Genomic DNA, 17,502 nt, shown 5'->3' on the forward strand with positions numbered 1-17,502 from the left:
AACGCGGGTTCACGCTATTCCTTGGCCTTGATTCTCAGAGAAGTAGAACAAGGCACGCGCACTTGCTCCGTGTCGTCAGAGCACGCGGGGCGTCAACCTTAACGGCAAACATTGAACGACGATGGAGGGATTATGTAACAAAACAAAGGGCACTATACAATATTAACTCGAACGCTTCAAGAATCCCCAAGTAAACATTGATTGCTCTCCACTGCGCAAAGAATGTCATTTGATCAATTTTTGCAAACATGATACAACGAACCAACACTCTCATCTAAAGGTAAAATATATAGTTACATTAAACCCCGTTTCAGTCTGAAAAGAAAGTATTTATTTTGCCTTATAAGTTATGTATACCTTTGTAAATATTTCGGACTTGTAATCAATCAATGCTTGTGGAGACAGCCATATTAACGTACCTTCTTCCGATAGAGGAGCGGTCGGGTAGCCTTGTGGTTAAAGCGTTCGCTCGTCAAGCCGAAGACCCTGGTTCGATTCCCGACATGGGTACAATGATTGAAGCCCATTTCTGGTATCCCCCGCCGTGATATTGCTGGAATATTGCTAAATGCGGCGTAAAACCATACTCATTCACTTTTCCCGATAGAATTTGTTGATTGTATAACTCATCCTAACTTGGGGATTAATTCCTTTATATGCTTGAGTGCTCTGCTTTACACCAAGAACGAGAACTGTATGTACCATATATTGTTGCACAACATACAAATGTAATCCTTATTTAATGTTTACACACCTGGAAAAAACCATGAAATTCAGTCGTGAGCCTCAGTTAATGTGGGGCGGTCGGGTAGCCTAGTGATTAAAGCGTTCGCTCGTCACACCGAAGACCCGGGTTCGATTCCCGACATGAGTACAATGTGTAAAGCCCATTTCTGGTGTCCCCCGCCATGATATTGCTGGAATATTGCTAGAAGCGGCGTAAAACCATATTCACTCACCGAAAGATTGTGTAACCTATGTTTGTTTGTTTGTTGTTTAGCGCCTCCCTCAGCAATAGTCCAGCTATATGACGGCGCTCTGTAAATAATCAAGTCTGGATCAGATAATCCAGTGATTAATATCATGAGAATCGATCACGCGAATGGGATACGATGACACGCATCAACCAAGTCAGCGAGCCTGACCACCCGATCCCATTAGTCGCCTCTTACGACAAGCACAGTCGCCTTTTAAAACAAGCATAGTCGATTTTTAAAACAAGCATAGTCGCCTTTTAAACAAGCATAGTCGCCTGTTACCGCAAGCATGGTTGCTAAAGGCCTATCGTACCCCGGATCTTCGCGGGTGGTGTAACCTTTATGTTCCGTTGTCAGGCCTCATCACACGAAAGATGGTTAAATATTCCAATTAATTATCTTATTTGCTCCAATATCCCCGTTCATTTATTCCGGTGCAATCTATTAAGCAATGGCCACGTAAGCACCATCTTGATGTACGCATAATCTTGTAACCTCTTCTAGGGGTGGTGGTGGGAGCCTAGTGGTTAAATCATTCAAGCAGAAGATGTGTGAAGCCCATTTCTGGTGTTCCCTGACGTGATATTGCTGGAATAACAGTAGTGAGTGAGTTGGGTTTAACGCCGCTTTAAACACTATTCCAGTTATATCACGGCGTGTCAGCTTAATGTGGGAGGAAAGCCCGAAGTGATGCAGGTCTCAGACGTTTACCACTTCGGTGAAACCCACGAGCACGGGTATGGTGCTGACAAACCTAGAAACATAACTGGGGCGAACCGGGATTCGAACCCACAATCATAGGTTTCTGGCCAGCCTAAGGGACGCAACTCTGCACAGCGAATCGCGACACCTTAGACGACTGGGCCACCCGTGCCCCCGGAATAACAGTAAAAGCGGCGTAAAACAATAGTTACTCACAATATATTCTAGTACCACTGTGGTTTATTGAGTATAAAATTAAATTGAATTAATAATAACAATGCTTGTTTTCCGAGATGTAATCGAGATGCACTGCTGACGTCTGTCCAAAGGAATTTCCATTGTGAAGTATTTAAGCCACGTGATACTTTAGGCCATCCAGCCGTCTAGTGTGACTCGATGGTTATCTTTAAGTACGGCATGTTCAAGAGTATTTGAACCCAAAGCAAACCATCTGCACGTTTCTGAATATATATGAAAGGAGTTTAAACTCAGTAAACCCGATGCGTCAATATATGTGTCATATGTAAACTCCATGGTAAAACATACAACACCAATTTGTCTTTCACAAGAAACGCATTTCTAAAAGAATCCCACTGAAGGCGAACAATTCTGTTAATCATTTTGAATTTTGTTAGAAAAGAAAGCTAATCCGGTCGGTTAGATGTTTTGTAACAATTACTGAAATTATGATAATGATTATGTTTACATTTATTTATTTTAGGTACACATTCAACAATGGTTGTTGGTTTGTTGGTTAACGCCGCACTCAGCAATATTCCAGCTATAGGACGGCGGTCTGTAAATAATCGAGTCTGGACCAGACAATCCAGTGATTAATATCATGAGCATCGATCCACGCAATTGGGATCGATGACTTGCATCAACCACATCAGCGAGCCTGACCACCCGATCCCGTTAGTCGCCTTTTACGACAAGCAAAGTCGCCTACATTCAACAATGATATTCTTTCGTACATATATAATAATATGTATACATAAAAAGTGCATTTCTATGAGACTAATTGCACGCAACTCACAGCGTACTCTTATTACCCCGTTAACATGTCAGTGTTCATTCCTTATTTATTCTCAGCTCCCTGGGGAGAATACAATCCAATGCGCTACTCTGGCGTTGGCGTTAATACTCCCCAAAACGAGTAGGGGATAATGAAATATGAATATCAATGTTAGTATTAGAACAAAGATAAGTGTTGTCAACAAACGTCCTATGCAAGAACGTTTATGTCTGTAAAACCTAACGCCAAATACATCCTATAGTTTGCACGTGCCGCAGTAGCACACACACGTGTGTAGGGTGTCATTCCTGATTTTGACACTTTCAAGGAAGGTCGATTAATCTGTATTTGCCATTATTTCTGACAATCTTATTGATTCTGCTTATCATACAGTTGTGATTTACTGGATTTCATCCATTGTCTGTGCATCAACTAGCGATGCGGCGTCGCCAACGCGCGGGGGGTCTACGGCTGTTGGCATGCTGGAAACTGGCAGAAGTCAGTGCAGTGGCCAATATGTTCAATGTTACACAATCTGTGATTAGCAGACTAACTAACAGGTGCCAACAAACCCAAAATGGTGACGACACAGGTCAACGACAAGAGTACAGAATCGATTGATCCGGAACGAGGCTCAATGAAATCGAGCTCAAAATGGCGAATGGATTGCTGTAAACATTCATCAGGCTACATTAATACGAGTTACGGGTCAGACGATTAGTACTCGTCGACAGGCAGCTCATCTCCATTAACGACCGCCACGAACGAAGTGTTGTACCGCCCCTTACAAATTGTAATGTTGCAAACAGACGTCAATGGTGTCGAACTGAGGTAATCGTCGCTGGTCACGTGTCATGCCTTCAGATGAGCCCCGATTCACATGCACTTCCTTTGTAGGCGTGGTCGTGTCTGGTGACGTCGTCATGAACGTCAAGCCAATATCAACCCTTGACCTCATGACGGATTTGACTGTGGATCGGCTATGGTGTTGGGTGGCATCACTATGACTGAGCGAACCCTCTCCATATTGTGCAAGGAAGGGTCACTGGACAGTACTACCGGGACAGCATACTGACACCCTTTGTTGCATCCGTGACCAACTCGTGTTATTCCGGGACAAGGTGAATAACGACTCGTGCACCTCTCGTGGCCATTATTGCGACCGGGTTCCGTCTTAGCGCAAACCTAAAACTCGTTGCCAAATGGTTCACACATTTTCCTCATATATCATTTATATTTCAGATGCAATTTAAAGCACATCGGGACGTGCGGAATTATACAGTATGATTGAATAGATTAAATTGTGTCTTTGGTATATTTTTAGATGCAAGACATATGTAAAATAAAAATATATTTCTGAGGGATTCTTTGACGAAGAACTTGAAATCATACACGCATTCTGATTGGTTTGTCGTACTTTCGCACATAACATTCATCGATAGGGGGACGAGTCTTCTTGCAGGTTACGGAAAGGGACGAATGTGGACGAATGTCTTTGTTGTCCCGTGTGCAAGGCGCTTGGATCGACGTTTTGTCTTTCAGGACGACAACGCACCTGCTTATGAATCGTCAATATTCACCTCCAGCAGCACAACATCTACAGAATCCCATGGCCAGCAATGAGCCCAGACCTTTCCCCCTAATTGATCGCATCCGGTACAAGATAGGGAAACGTGTTCGTCAACGTCATTGGCCGCCGACCACGTTGGCTGAACTTGGCCCAGCGCCGCAAGAGGAGTAGGGCTGACTCCCTCATATCGCCATTGGGAGATGCGTACATGCTATGCCCCGTCAGGTGAATGAATGCTTGACAAAATGGTGGTGGTATTACGCACTACTGATCCAAAATCGCCTACTTTGAAATTTCTCATCTTACCCGACCGCCTCCGTGGTTTAGTGGTAGAGTGTCCGCCTGGAGAGCGGAAGGCCGGGAGTTCGATTCCCGACCGCGTCATACCAAAAGACGTTAAAAGATGGTACCTTTTTTTACCCTGTCTGGCGCTTGGCATTAAGGGGCTAAAACAAGGACTGGTCGGGCTGGAGTCAGTATACTGTGTCTGAGTAGAGTATACATTTTAAACTGCGGCATGGTATCTCAGTGGGATAGTACTATAAAAGTCCGGACTAGTACAAGAAGCCAGCCACACACACACACGTACATACACGTCGCTATATATCTAAAATAATCTTGGACGCGACGTTGAATCCTATTTCCTACTTCAGTTCAGACCTGTCTTCGAGAGAGCATTGTCTCTAAGTACGCGCAGGCAAACACATCAATTTCACGGCTGCTCGCTTGCACGGCCCAACGCTGCAGTGCTCAACCGCCTGCACCCTACGCACTGATTGACAACAACACACGCACGGAGGGCGCAGAGTACACGGAAACCAGGCCACGCTCGCTGCTGACATGTGTCAATATCATCCATTGATCCGATCAGTTAGTTATGCAGATTACTGATCATTAAAGTGATAATCTTTCCGTGAAGCTCGAACAGGTTTATGCCATAGGACACAGCAAAAGTCTTGGAGACAGTGGTGGTTTTAGTTGTGGTAGTGTTGGTAGAAGTTGCAACAGAGGTAGGAACAGTCGTGGTAGTTGTAACAGTAGTAGTCGTGGTAGTTGCAACAGTAGCAACAATTGTAAAAGTCATGACAACACCAGCAGTAGTAGTATTCGTGAAAACACCATCAGTAGTAGTCGATGTGACAACACCAGCAGTAGTAGTAGTCGTGACAACACCAGCAGTAGTAGTAGTCGTGACAACACCAGCAGTAGTAGTAGTCGTGACAACACCAGCAGTAGTAGTTGATGTGACAACACCAGCAGCAGTAGTAGTCTTGACAACACCAGCAGTAGTAGTAGTAGTCTTGACAACACCAGCAGTAGTAGTAGTCGTGACAACACCAGCAGTAGTAGTTGTCATGACCACACCAGCAGTAGTAGTAGTCTTGACAACACCAGCAGTAGTAGTAGTAGTCTTGACAACACCAGCAGTAGTAGTAGTCGTGACAACACCAGCAGCAGTAGTAGTCGTGACAACACCAGCAGTAGTAGTAGTCGTGACAACACCAGCAGTAGTAGTAGTCGTGACGACACCAGCAGTAGTAGTAGTCGTGACAACACCAGCAGTAGTAGTCGATGTGACAACACCAGCAGTAGTAGTAGTCGTGACAACACCAGCAGTAGTAGTAGTCGTGACAACACCAGCAGTAGTAGTAGTCGTGACGACACCATCAGTAGTAGTAGTCGTGACAACACCAGCAGTAGTAGTAGTCGTGACAACACCAGCAGTAGTAGTAGTCGTGACAACACCAGCAGTAGTAGTAGTCGTGACAACCCCAGCAGTAGTAGTAGTCGTAACAACACCAGCAGTAGTAGTAGTCGTGACAACACCAGCAGCAGTAGTAGTCGTGACAACACCAGCAGTAGTAGTAGTCGTGACAACACCAGCAGTAGTAGTCGTGACAACACCAGCAGCAGTAGTAGTCGTGACAACACCAGCAGTAGTAGTAGTCGTGACGACACCAGCAGTAGTAGTAGTCGTGACAACACCAGCAGTAGTAGTAGTCGTGACAACACCAGCAGTAGTAGTCGATGTGACAACACCAGCAGTAGTAGTAGTCGTGACAACACCAGCAGTAGTAGTAGTCGTGACAACACCAGCAGTAGTAGTAGTCGTGACAACACCAGCAGTAGTAGTTGTCATGACCACACCAGCAGTAGTAGTAGTCTTGACAACACCAGCAGTAGTAGTAGTAGTCTTGACAACACCAGCAGTAGTAGTAGTCGTGACAACACCAGCAGCAGTAGTAGTCGTGACAACACCAGCAGTAGTAGTAGTCGTGACAACACCAGCAGTAGTAGTAGTCGTGACGACACCAGCAGTAGTAGTAGTCGTGACAACACCAGCAGTAGTAGTCGATGTGACAACACCAGCAGTAGTAGTAGTCGTGACAACACCAGCAGTAGTAGTAGTCGTGACAACACCAGCAGTAGTAGTAGTCGTGACGACACCAGCAGTAGTAGTAGTCGTGACAACACCAGCAGTAGTAGTAGTCGTGACAACACCAGCAGTAGTAGTAGTCGTGACAACACCAGCAGTAGTAGTAGTCGTGACAACCCCAGCAGTAGTAGTAGTCGTAACAACACCAGCAGTAGTAGTAGTCGTGACAACACCAGCAGTAGTAGTAGTCGTGACAACACCAGCAGCAGTAGTAGTCGTGACAACACCAGCAGCAGTAGTAGTCGTGACAACACCAGCAGTAGTAGTAGTCGTGACAACACCAGCAGTAGTAGTCGTGACAACACCAGCAGCAGTAGTAGTCGTGACAACACCAGCAGTAGTAGTAGTCGTGACGACACCAGCAGTAGTAGTAGTCGTGACAACACCAGCGGTAGTAGTAGTCGCGACAACACCAGCAGTAGTAGTAGTCGCGACAACACCAGCAGTAGTAGTAGTCGTGACAACACCAGCAGCAGTAGTAGTCGTGACAACACCAGCAGTAGTAGTAGTCGTGACAACACCAGCAGTAGTAGTAGTCGTGACAACACCAGCAGTAGTAGTTGTCATGACCACACCAGCAGTAGTAGTAGTCGTGACAACACCAGCAATACTAGTAGTCGTGACAACACCAGCAGTAGTAGTAGTCTTGACAACACCAGCAGTAGTAGTAGTCGTGGCTATAGTTGGAACTACAGAATGTACTATTAGTAGTTTTGACTTTCAGCAGCAGTAGAAGTACATGTAATATTAATGACACACTTAAATCTTCGCTTACGACTTTGGGGTATCCCTTTACCTTAATAACTTCAGGCATTTAATATTGCATATCGCTCAGAAACCAAACCACTGGACGGAGTTTAGTTCACTTCTGTATTGTATATTTATAAACACAACCATTCATTACCATATAGAATAAAACATATCACATATGCAGGGGATTAAAATGTTCATTTCATATTAATACAAACTGTCAATCACGCGCTGACTGTACAACAGGTTTGAACACGATGGGTAATGGGTTGATATCTCGGGGATGATCTCAAAACAGTTTTGCAACATATTCAGGGAAACAAACTATTTCACCCGCACACAAAGTCGCGGACATAAAGACAACATTATAAGGATACATAACAAATTGATCTGATTCGTACTTTGTAAACAACAATTCCGTCAATTGAGACAGGTCTGTCTGTTGATTTTGAGACGACCTCAAATATTTAGCCAGCAGGTTTGCAGATACAAATATATAATTCCTCGATTGTGTGCTAACAATTTGCCTATTGCAAAATTATGATTATTTCATTATCGCCTTGATATTGATCGTCGATAATTCCATTATACTGGATACTGATGTCAGTGCAGCCGAACTGCATATGAATCTTAACGCATGGATGGGCGCAGAGGCGAGTCAGATTGTCCTAAAAAACATTCCGTGGCTTACATTTTGCAGGGAGACAAAAGTATGTCAAAATGATTAAATCTAGGGCACATTGAGTGATGACTCATCCCATGCTCCTTTATAGAGCTGGTGGGAATTATTTTATTATTTGCAAACGTAACCGTGCTCGTCATTGTTTGTTTGTTTATTGTTTAACGCCGTACTCAGCAATACTCCAGCTATATGACGGCGGTCTGTAAATAAGTCTGGACCAGACAATCCAGTGATTGACATCATAAGCATCGATAGGGATAGGGATAGGATGACATGCATCAACCAAGTCAACAGCCTGACCCGATCCCGTTAGTCGCCTCTTACACAAGCATAGTCGCCTTTTGCGGCTAGCATGGGTTGCTGATGACCCATTCTACCCCGGATCTTCTGGTCCAGATTCGATTATATACAGACCGCCGTCATATAGCTGGAATATTGAGGAGTGCGGCGTAAAACAACAAACAAACCAAACTCATACCAATCATCGTGTTATACCTCTTAAGGCCTGCATCACGCCGCGTATCCTGCCACACCTGGCTGACAAGCCGTGATGTATTGTTTGTTTGTTTGTTGTTTAACGCCGCACTCAACAATATTCCAGCCATATGACGACGGTCTGTAAATAATCGAGTATGGGCTAGTCAATACAGTAAATGACATCATGAGCATAGATCTACCCAATTGGGATACGATGACATGCATCAACCAAGTCAGCGAGCCTGACTACCCGATCCCGTTAGTGCATGGCTTCCCGTGCGGTAACTGAAACGCTGTTCACGTTAAATGCAACTCACTAACTTCGGGAGGCTCTTCCATAAAAAACAAAAAACAAAAAACAGGAAGCATTTGCTCGCGTATACCACTGTCTTCATTCTTGTTTTAGACCAATCATTACGTTATGAGATGTGTTCGTTGTCGCACTCAGCATTATTTAATTGGTATGACAGCAACCTGTAAATCATTGAGTATGGACCTGTGATTGACATCATGAGCACCGATCCACGCCGTTAGTTTACGATGAAACGCTATCAACCAAGTCACCATCAGGTCCATTAAGCTACATCCTACAACAAGCATTGTTTTGGGTTTTTTTAATATCAATTCTAACCCGGGTCCCCAATGGGCTGTTAATAATCGTCTCTGAACCAGGAAATGAATTTATTGGTGATGTGAGCTGCAGGGGTCAACGCCCTCGGGTTACCATGACACGCTGAGTCACCGAGCCTGGCCACCCGGCTTCTTTCAACGCGGTTGCTGGAGACCAATTCTATCCCGAGGTATTATTCACTGGTTTGTCCTACCCGGTTGGTTGGTTGGTTGGTTTGTTGTTAAACGCTGCACAATCCAGTGATTAATATCATGAGAATCGATCCACGCAATTCGGATCGATGACATGCATCAACCAAGTCAGCGAGCCTGACCACCTGATCCCGTTAGTCGTCTCTTACGACAAGCTTAGCCTCCTTTTACGACAAGCTTAGCCTCCTCTTACGACAAGCTTATCCTCCTCTTACAACAATCATAGCCTCCTCTTACGACAATCATAGCCTCCTCTTACGACAAGCTTAGCCTCCTCTTACGACAAACACGGGTTGCTGAAGACCAATTCAAACCCGGATCTTCACGGATCACACTGTCTAACACGTGACTTTCGATGAAATATAGGTTATACATGTAAGTGATAAAGGAAAAGACCGGTCTATAGATTTTAAAAATCGTTTAATCGGAGATGTAGAAGTGCGCTGTAAATCCTACAACACAAATCAACGAACTTTTCTTACAGAACGACACGTGGCACCCAGCAGACTCTTATATAACGCTGATATCAAACTGGGAACAGATGACGCGATACGGCAACTGCAGCAACCATTTTCCCCGTCACTGGACCTTTGCATCTACACCTTCACATCTACGACAGCATTGCACTTTTAGGAGAAACAAAAACACGTTTTCAAAACTGTACTGGGACAAATCGATGACTGAACAAAGACCATGCCTTTCTTTAAATGGAAGACAACAAGGATGCTCATACCATATCGAATCGTAAAGTCCATAGATGCGTTCGTAGATCGAAAAATTCTATTTGCTCAAGAACCATTTGCGATTGTTATTCTGACAGGTCCTCAAGAGGATTTGAATACTAAACGAGCACTGCAAACACAAACAGATAAATAAATTAAGGAGTTTGAACATTTTATCCGACCTGACAATGGCACATATAGACATACGTTCCTTGTAAACTGCTAACAAACACACGCTCCTACATCCAATGTCGAGTGGTGGCTGAATCATTGACACGTCCCACGGCAATTATAGATGTGTAAAAGAATTCTGCTTGAATAAGTGATGAACGGATGTCTCCACAGAACTGGACAGTTCTGGGTCAGTGAGAAGAAAGGTGCGAGATTTCTCACCAAAGGCAGATTGTACCTCAAGACATATTAATTCACAGTCGAGGACAGAACTGCCTTTTTCCTGATTGCTATAGGACCATATTTTTGAAACCTGATATATTTTAATACACATTGGAAATCACATCTCAATCAGATGTGTGAAAATGTATATGTAACTTACTCAATGAGTGAGTGAGAGAGTGAGTTGAGTTTTATGCAACATTCAGCTATATTCCAACAATATGACGAGGGGACACCAGAAACGGGCTTTACGCATTGTCTCCATGTGTGGAGCTGAACCCGGACTTTCGGCGTGACGAGCGGACACTTTAACCATCGCTTGTGAGAGGCGACTATGCTTGTCGTGAGAGGTGACTATGCTTGTCGTAAGATGTGACTATGCTTGTCGTAAGAGGCGACTATGTTGTCGTAAGAGGCGACTATGCTTGTCGTAAGAGGTGACTATGCTTGTCGTGAGAGGCGACTATGCTTGTCGTGAGAGGTGACTATGCTTGTCGTAAGAGGTGACTATGATTGTCATAAGAGGTGACTATGCTTGTCGTGAGAGGCGACCAAGCTTGTCGTGAGCGGTGACTATGCTTGTAAGATGTGACTATGTTGTCGTAAGAGGCGACTATGCTTGTCGTAAGAGGTGACTATGCTTGTCGAGAGAGGCGACTATGCTTGTCGTGAGAAGTGACTATGCTTGTCGTGAGAGGTGACTATGCTTGTCGTGAGAGGTGACTATGCTTGTCGTGAGAGGTGACTATGCTTGTCGTAAGAGGTGACTATGCTTGTCGTGAGAGGTGACTATGCTTGTCGTGAGATGTGACTATGTTGTCGTAAGAGGTGACCATGCTTGTCGTAAGAGGTGACTATGCTTGTCGTGAGAGGTGACTATGCTTGTCGTAAGAGGTGACTATGCTTGTCGTAAGAGGTGACTATGCTTGTCGTAAGAGGTGACTATGCTTGTAAGATGTGGCTATGCTTGTCGTAAGAGGTGACTCTGCTTGTAAGATGTGACTATGCTTGTCGTAAGAGGCGACGAAGGGGATCGGGTGGTCAGTCTCGCTGTTGATGCATGCCATCGCCTTCTTTTTGCGTAGATCAATGCTCATGGATTATCTGATCCAGACTCGATAATCTACAGATTGCCGTCATATAGCCTGAATATTGCTCCGTAAGGCTTTAAGCAACAAACAAACACTATTACAGGTAGATGTTCAGGGTTCGGTAATGCCGCTCCCAACATTCGCTATGCTGATATTCAGACCCATTCCCAATCATGAAATGCAGGCATGGGTTCGAATCCCAGGTTCGGTAGTGATCCTTGCTCAGTCAACGCTTTACCCGTGCATTTCTAGGTTTCACCTCAGTGGTTGACGTCTAAAGCCTGCGTAATGTTAAGCACGCCGCTGTATAAATCTAATAACGGTAATATAGCGATAACGTGAATACATTGGCGAACCGAGAAGATCCGGGGTAGAATAGGTCTTCAGCAACCCATGCTTGCCGTAACAGGCGACTATGCTTGTTTCAAGAGGGGACTAACGGGATCGGGTGGTCAGGCTCGCTGACTAGGTTGATATATGTCATCGTATCCCAATTGCGTAGATTGATGTTCATGATGTCAATCACTGGATTGTCTGGTCCAGACTCGATTATTTACAGACCGCAGTCGTATAGCTGGAATATTGCTGAGTGCGGTGTTAAACAACAAACAAACAAACAAGAATACATTGGCCGTATAATCCGAAAAGTATGCACTTCGTGTCGCGCGAGGTGGATGCGCCGTCCTATTCATGGCTATTCCAATGTACTATCAGCTACCCAGCACACTGGAACATGTGTAAACGTATAAAGAACATTAATATACATGATAAGAATGTTACGTGTACATACATGTACATGGAAGTGCATTTATACTGAATATTAGGCAATATCATACAATTTCTTTTGATATAATTATTATTATGTATGTACTACAATAAACAAGGCATGAAGTGTTTTACGTGCGGCGATGTGTGTCTTCATTCAGATTTCATGCTGACGACTGAGTGTGTGGGTTTGGTGTAACGCCGTTGAGCAGTTCTGTTAAAATGCACGGCACGTCAGTTCAATGTGAGACAAAAGACGAGTTTGACGCAGAACAGTAGCCTGACATCATACTTAGACAGGGTTGTTTTGGTGTTTTCGGGGGATTTTTGCGTAAGAATGTGGCTTTGATGGTCACGCTTTTCAGTTTTCTCATTCTTCTCCCTCACCACTAGCACCCCTCCCCCCTCCAATTCTACTCTCTCTCATCCTCCCTCTCTCCCTCCCATCCTCTCTCTCCCTCCCATCCTCTCTCTCCCTCCCCCATCCTCTCTCTCCCTCCCATCCTCTCTCCCTCCCCCATCCTCTCTCTCTCTCTCCCTCCCATCCCCTCTCTCTCTCCCATCCTCTCTCTCATCCTCTCTCTCCCTCCCATCCTCTCCCTCCCCCATCCTCTCTCTCCCTCCCATTCTCTCTCCCTCCCATCCTCTCTCTCTCTCTCTCTCTCTCTCCCATCCTCTCTCTCTCCCATATTCTCTCTCCCTCTCTCTCATCCTCTCTCCTCCGTCCCCCATCCTCTCTCTCTCCCATCCTCTCTCTCCCCCTCTCTCTCTCCCATCCTCTCTCTCCCTCCCGCCATGCTCTCTCCCTCCCATCCTCTCTCTCCCATCCTCTCTCTCCCCCCTCTCTCTCCCACCCTCTCTCTCCCTCCCGCCATGCTCTCTCCCTCCCATCCTCTCTCTCCCTCCCGCCATGCTCTCTCCCTCCCATCCTCTCTCTCCCTGCCGCCATGCTCTCACTCTCCCATCCTCTCTCTCTCCCGTCCTCTCTCTTTCTCTCTCCCATCCTCTCTCTCCCTCTCTCTCATCCTCCCTCCTTCTCCCTCTCCCATCCTCTCTCTATCCCATCCTCTCTCCCCCTCTCTCTCTCATCCTCTCTCTCCTTCCCGCCATGCTCTCTCCCCCTCTCTCTCCCATCCTCTATCCCATCCTCTCTCTATCCCATCCTCTCTCCCCCTCTCTCTCTCATCCTCTCTCTCCTTCCCGCCATGCTCTCTCCCCCTCTCTCTCTCATCCTCTCTCTCCTTCCCGCCATGCTCTCTCCCTCCCATCCTCTCTCTCCCCTCTCTCTCCTTCCCGCCATGCTCTCTCTCTCCCATCCTCTCTCCCCCTCTCTCTCCTTCCTGCCATGCTCTCTCTCTCCCATCCTCTCCCTCCCTCCCGCCATGCTCTCTCTCTCCCATCCTCTCTCTCTCTCCCATCCTCTCTCTCTCCCATCCTCCCTCTCTCCCATCCTCTCTCTCCCTCTCTCTCTCTCCCATCCTCTCTCTCCCTCTCTCCCATCCTCTCTCTCCCTCCCTCCCATGCTCTCTCTCCCTCTCTCCCATCCTCTCTCTCCCTCTTTCTCTCTCCCATCCTCTCTCTCCCTCCTGCCATGCTCTCTCTCCCTCTCTCTCTCTCCCATCCTCTCTCTCCCTCTCTCTCTCCAATCCTCTCTCTCCCTCCTGCCATGCTCTCTCTCCCTCTCTCTCTCCCATCCTCTCTCTCCCTCTCTCTCTCTCCCATCCTCTCTCTCCCTCTCTCCCATCCTCTCTCTCCCTCTCTCTCTCCCATCCTCTCTCTCCCTCTCTCTCTCTCCCATCCTCTCTCTCCCTCTCTCTCTCTCCCATCCTCTCTCTCCCTCCTGCCATGCTCTCTCTCCCTCTCTCTCTCTCCCATCCTCTCTCTCCCTCTCTCTCTCTCCCATCCTCTCTCTCCCTCTCTCCCATCCTCTCTCTCCCTCTCTCTCTCCCATCCTCTCTCTCCCTCTCTCTCTCTCCCATCCTCTCTCTCCCTCTCTCTCTCTCCCATCCTCTCTCTCCCTCCTGCCATGCTCTCTCTCCCTCTCTCTCTCTCCCATCCTCTCTCTCCCTCTCTCTCTCTCCCATCCTCTCTCTCCCTCCTGCCATCCTCTCTCTCCCTCTCTCTCATCCTCTCTCTCCTTCCCTCCCATGCTCTCTCTCCCTCTCCCTCTCTCCCATCCTCTCTCTCCCTCTCTCTCTCCCTCCCGCCATGCTCTCTCTCTGTCCCATTCTCTCTCTCTCCCATCCTCTCTCTCTCTTCCCCATCCTCACTCTCTCCCACCCTCTCTCTCTCGCATCCTTTCTCTCTCATCCCCTCTCTCCCTCTCTCCCATCCTCTCTCTCTCACATCCTCTCTCTCCCTCCCTCCAATGCTCTCTCTCTCCCATCCTCTCTCTCCCTCTCTCCCCATCCTCTCTCTCTCTCACATCCTCTCTCTCCCATCCTCTCTCTCTCACATCCTCTCTCTCCCTCCCTCCAATGCTCTCTCTCTCCCATCCTCTCTCTCTCTCTCTCCCATCCTCTCTCTCTCCCTCTCTCCCATCCTCTCTCTCTCCCTCTCTCCCATCCCCTCTCACTCCTTCTCTCCCATCCTCTCTCTCTCCCATCCTCTCTGTCTCTCTCTGTCTCTCTCTGTCTCTCTCTCTCCGTTCCACTTAATCCGGCTTCAGGTCGTGCCGCTGCTAACGCAGACAATAAGATCAATAAAGGCGGAGAAGGAGATTAAATATTAACATGTCCAGAGTGGATGAAGATCTCCAGCTATCCACATATCGAATGACTTCGCCTACCTTTAATTAAGCAGCAGTCGACTCGGATGTCAGAGCAGACGATAAATTGCTCTTGAGCAGACGACATTAAACATGGTAATCTTCATGTTACTCGTAGTCTTCCTTCCTATCTGCAATCGTAAATCGATCTGAATTAAAGTAGGTCAACAATTAAAGAGGCATGCAACAAACACACGTATATGTAATTCCTAGTATACAGCCGGATGGATTTTTCGGCGGAAGGTAAGACGCGCGGACGACACAACTGAAATAATAACGTGTACCTATCAAAGTGGTAAATAGATATAAAGCGTTTTACGAGAGGCATTTCACGTTTTACACTTTCATTAATTTTCCCAGCTTATGAGAGGTTGTTTGGGTTCGGCGTAACGGAGCTGGAAAGGGTGGGTGACTGACAGGTCACAATAAGCGGAAACCGACTGATTGGAAATCGTTGTTAAGTGGATTTCAAAATGAATACTTTTTTTTAATGAATATCACTTGCCCTCATATTTAAATTCGAAAAAAAAGTGACATGTGGCATGATGAGGTTCAGATATTTCAGTTTAGAAGCTTACACGTCGTCTTATGATTTGGTTCAGATATTTCAGTTTAGAAGCTTACACGTCGTATTATGATTTGGTTCAGATATTTCAGTTTAGAAGCTTACACGTCGTCTTATGATTTGGTTCAGATATTTCAGTTTAGAAGCTTACACGTTGTCTTATGATGAGGTTCAGATATATCAGTTTAGAAGCTTACACGTCGTCTTATGATTTGGTTCAGATATATCACTTTAGAAGCTTACACGTCGCCCGTTGATTACGTTCAGATACAACAGTTTAGAAGCTTACACGTCGTCATGTGATTAGGTTCAGATATATCAGTTTAGAAATGTACACGTCGTCTTATGATGAGGTTCAGATATATCAGTTTAGAAGCTTACACGTCGTTTTATGATGAGGTTCAGATATTCGAGTTCAGAAGAATACACGACGTCTTATTGTTAGGTTCAGATATTTCAGATTAGAAGTGTATATTTCGTCTTATTATGAGACTCAGATATGTCAATTTCAGAGTTCAATTAGATCTGAATGAAAGTGAATATTGTCAGGTGGGGTATCGTTTGTTTTGTTTTCACCCTTTTCCCCGCTAAATACCTTTAGTAATTATTGCACAGCTTTACTTTTGCAATCTTGCGTTTAGAGTGTTTCTTTAGAATGTTAGACAGTTGCAGATTTTATTAGGAGTGTATTTGTGAAGGAACAATTTTATACATGCAGATTTACAACAGAAAAGAATCTTTCCGAAACACGTTATCGTCATTTGCAGCTAGGGTACAGTTGATAGTGTTTCTCAATCGGTTACAAAAGATCAATGAACATTTCTCCAAACCTTATTCGTTCAACATGGACTCTTTATACAGACCTACGTGTATTCGCCAAAACATATACAGCATAAACTACATAATAATAATATTAATATTGAAAGTTGGTGTACGTTCCAGATTGTTAAATATGCAAAAAAGGTTTTTGTCCAATGATATATCGTCATTTGATCACGTGAATATTTAGGACCGGCACTGCACGTGCACCTCATGCGAAATGTTATGTTTACCTGCGATTGAAGTAGGAACGAGTGCAAAAGTATGTCAGTACGTTACCTGAACACTAAAGTACTGCGCGAACCTTAAGGGAAATGTACCACCCCCGCCCCCTCTCTCTACTTAACGAAACGTGGCCCCGCCAAGCGTCTAAGCACTGTTAAACAAAGTCAGGACCCGACACGTTCGGGACGTATTTCAGAAACTATTATAAAGGGTTGGTTAGTTGCCTGAAAAGACATGTTTAACTATATCTATGGGTCACCGTTCCAGTGGCGTGTCATCGTCACAGTTAATTCACATTCCGATCGGGGAATAGTCGCGAAGTCATTGAAAACCACTTCAAAGTCGGCCTCAGTTTCGCAGGCTATTATTGCACAATATGGCCAGTTCGAGGAAGCTTGCTCCTCCTGCCGAGTAGTAATTTGTCAACTGAAATATTTAGACGCGCTGTCACTTTAGAGCCATTGTGAGCGTGCACGGATTTCTTTTGACAAAAAGATCACATCAGGATTTCTAGCCTGTCATTCGAGATATGAGTTATTTATTACTATTATCATAGTTTATTGATTCTTTTAATAGTACCCCAGAGATTTTGTTTAAGGTGTTTCAGTATTTGTGAGCGTGAAAAGTATTAATTATCAAAATTTTTCAAATATACACCAAAACCGTTGTTCATCTTACAAAGTGGTAGAAATTCATCTGAAAAATTAAAGTTTTTTTCTCACC

Source organism: Haliotis cracherodii, unplaced genomic scaffold (assembly GCF_022045235.1).
Source record: "Haliotis cracherodii isolate W230 unplaced genomic scaffold, xgHalCrac1.p SCAF_22, whole genome shotgun sequence".
Lineage (NCBI taxonomy): Eukaryota > Metazoa > Mollusca > Gastropoda > Lepetellida > Haliotidae > Haliotis > Haliotis cracherodii.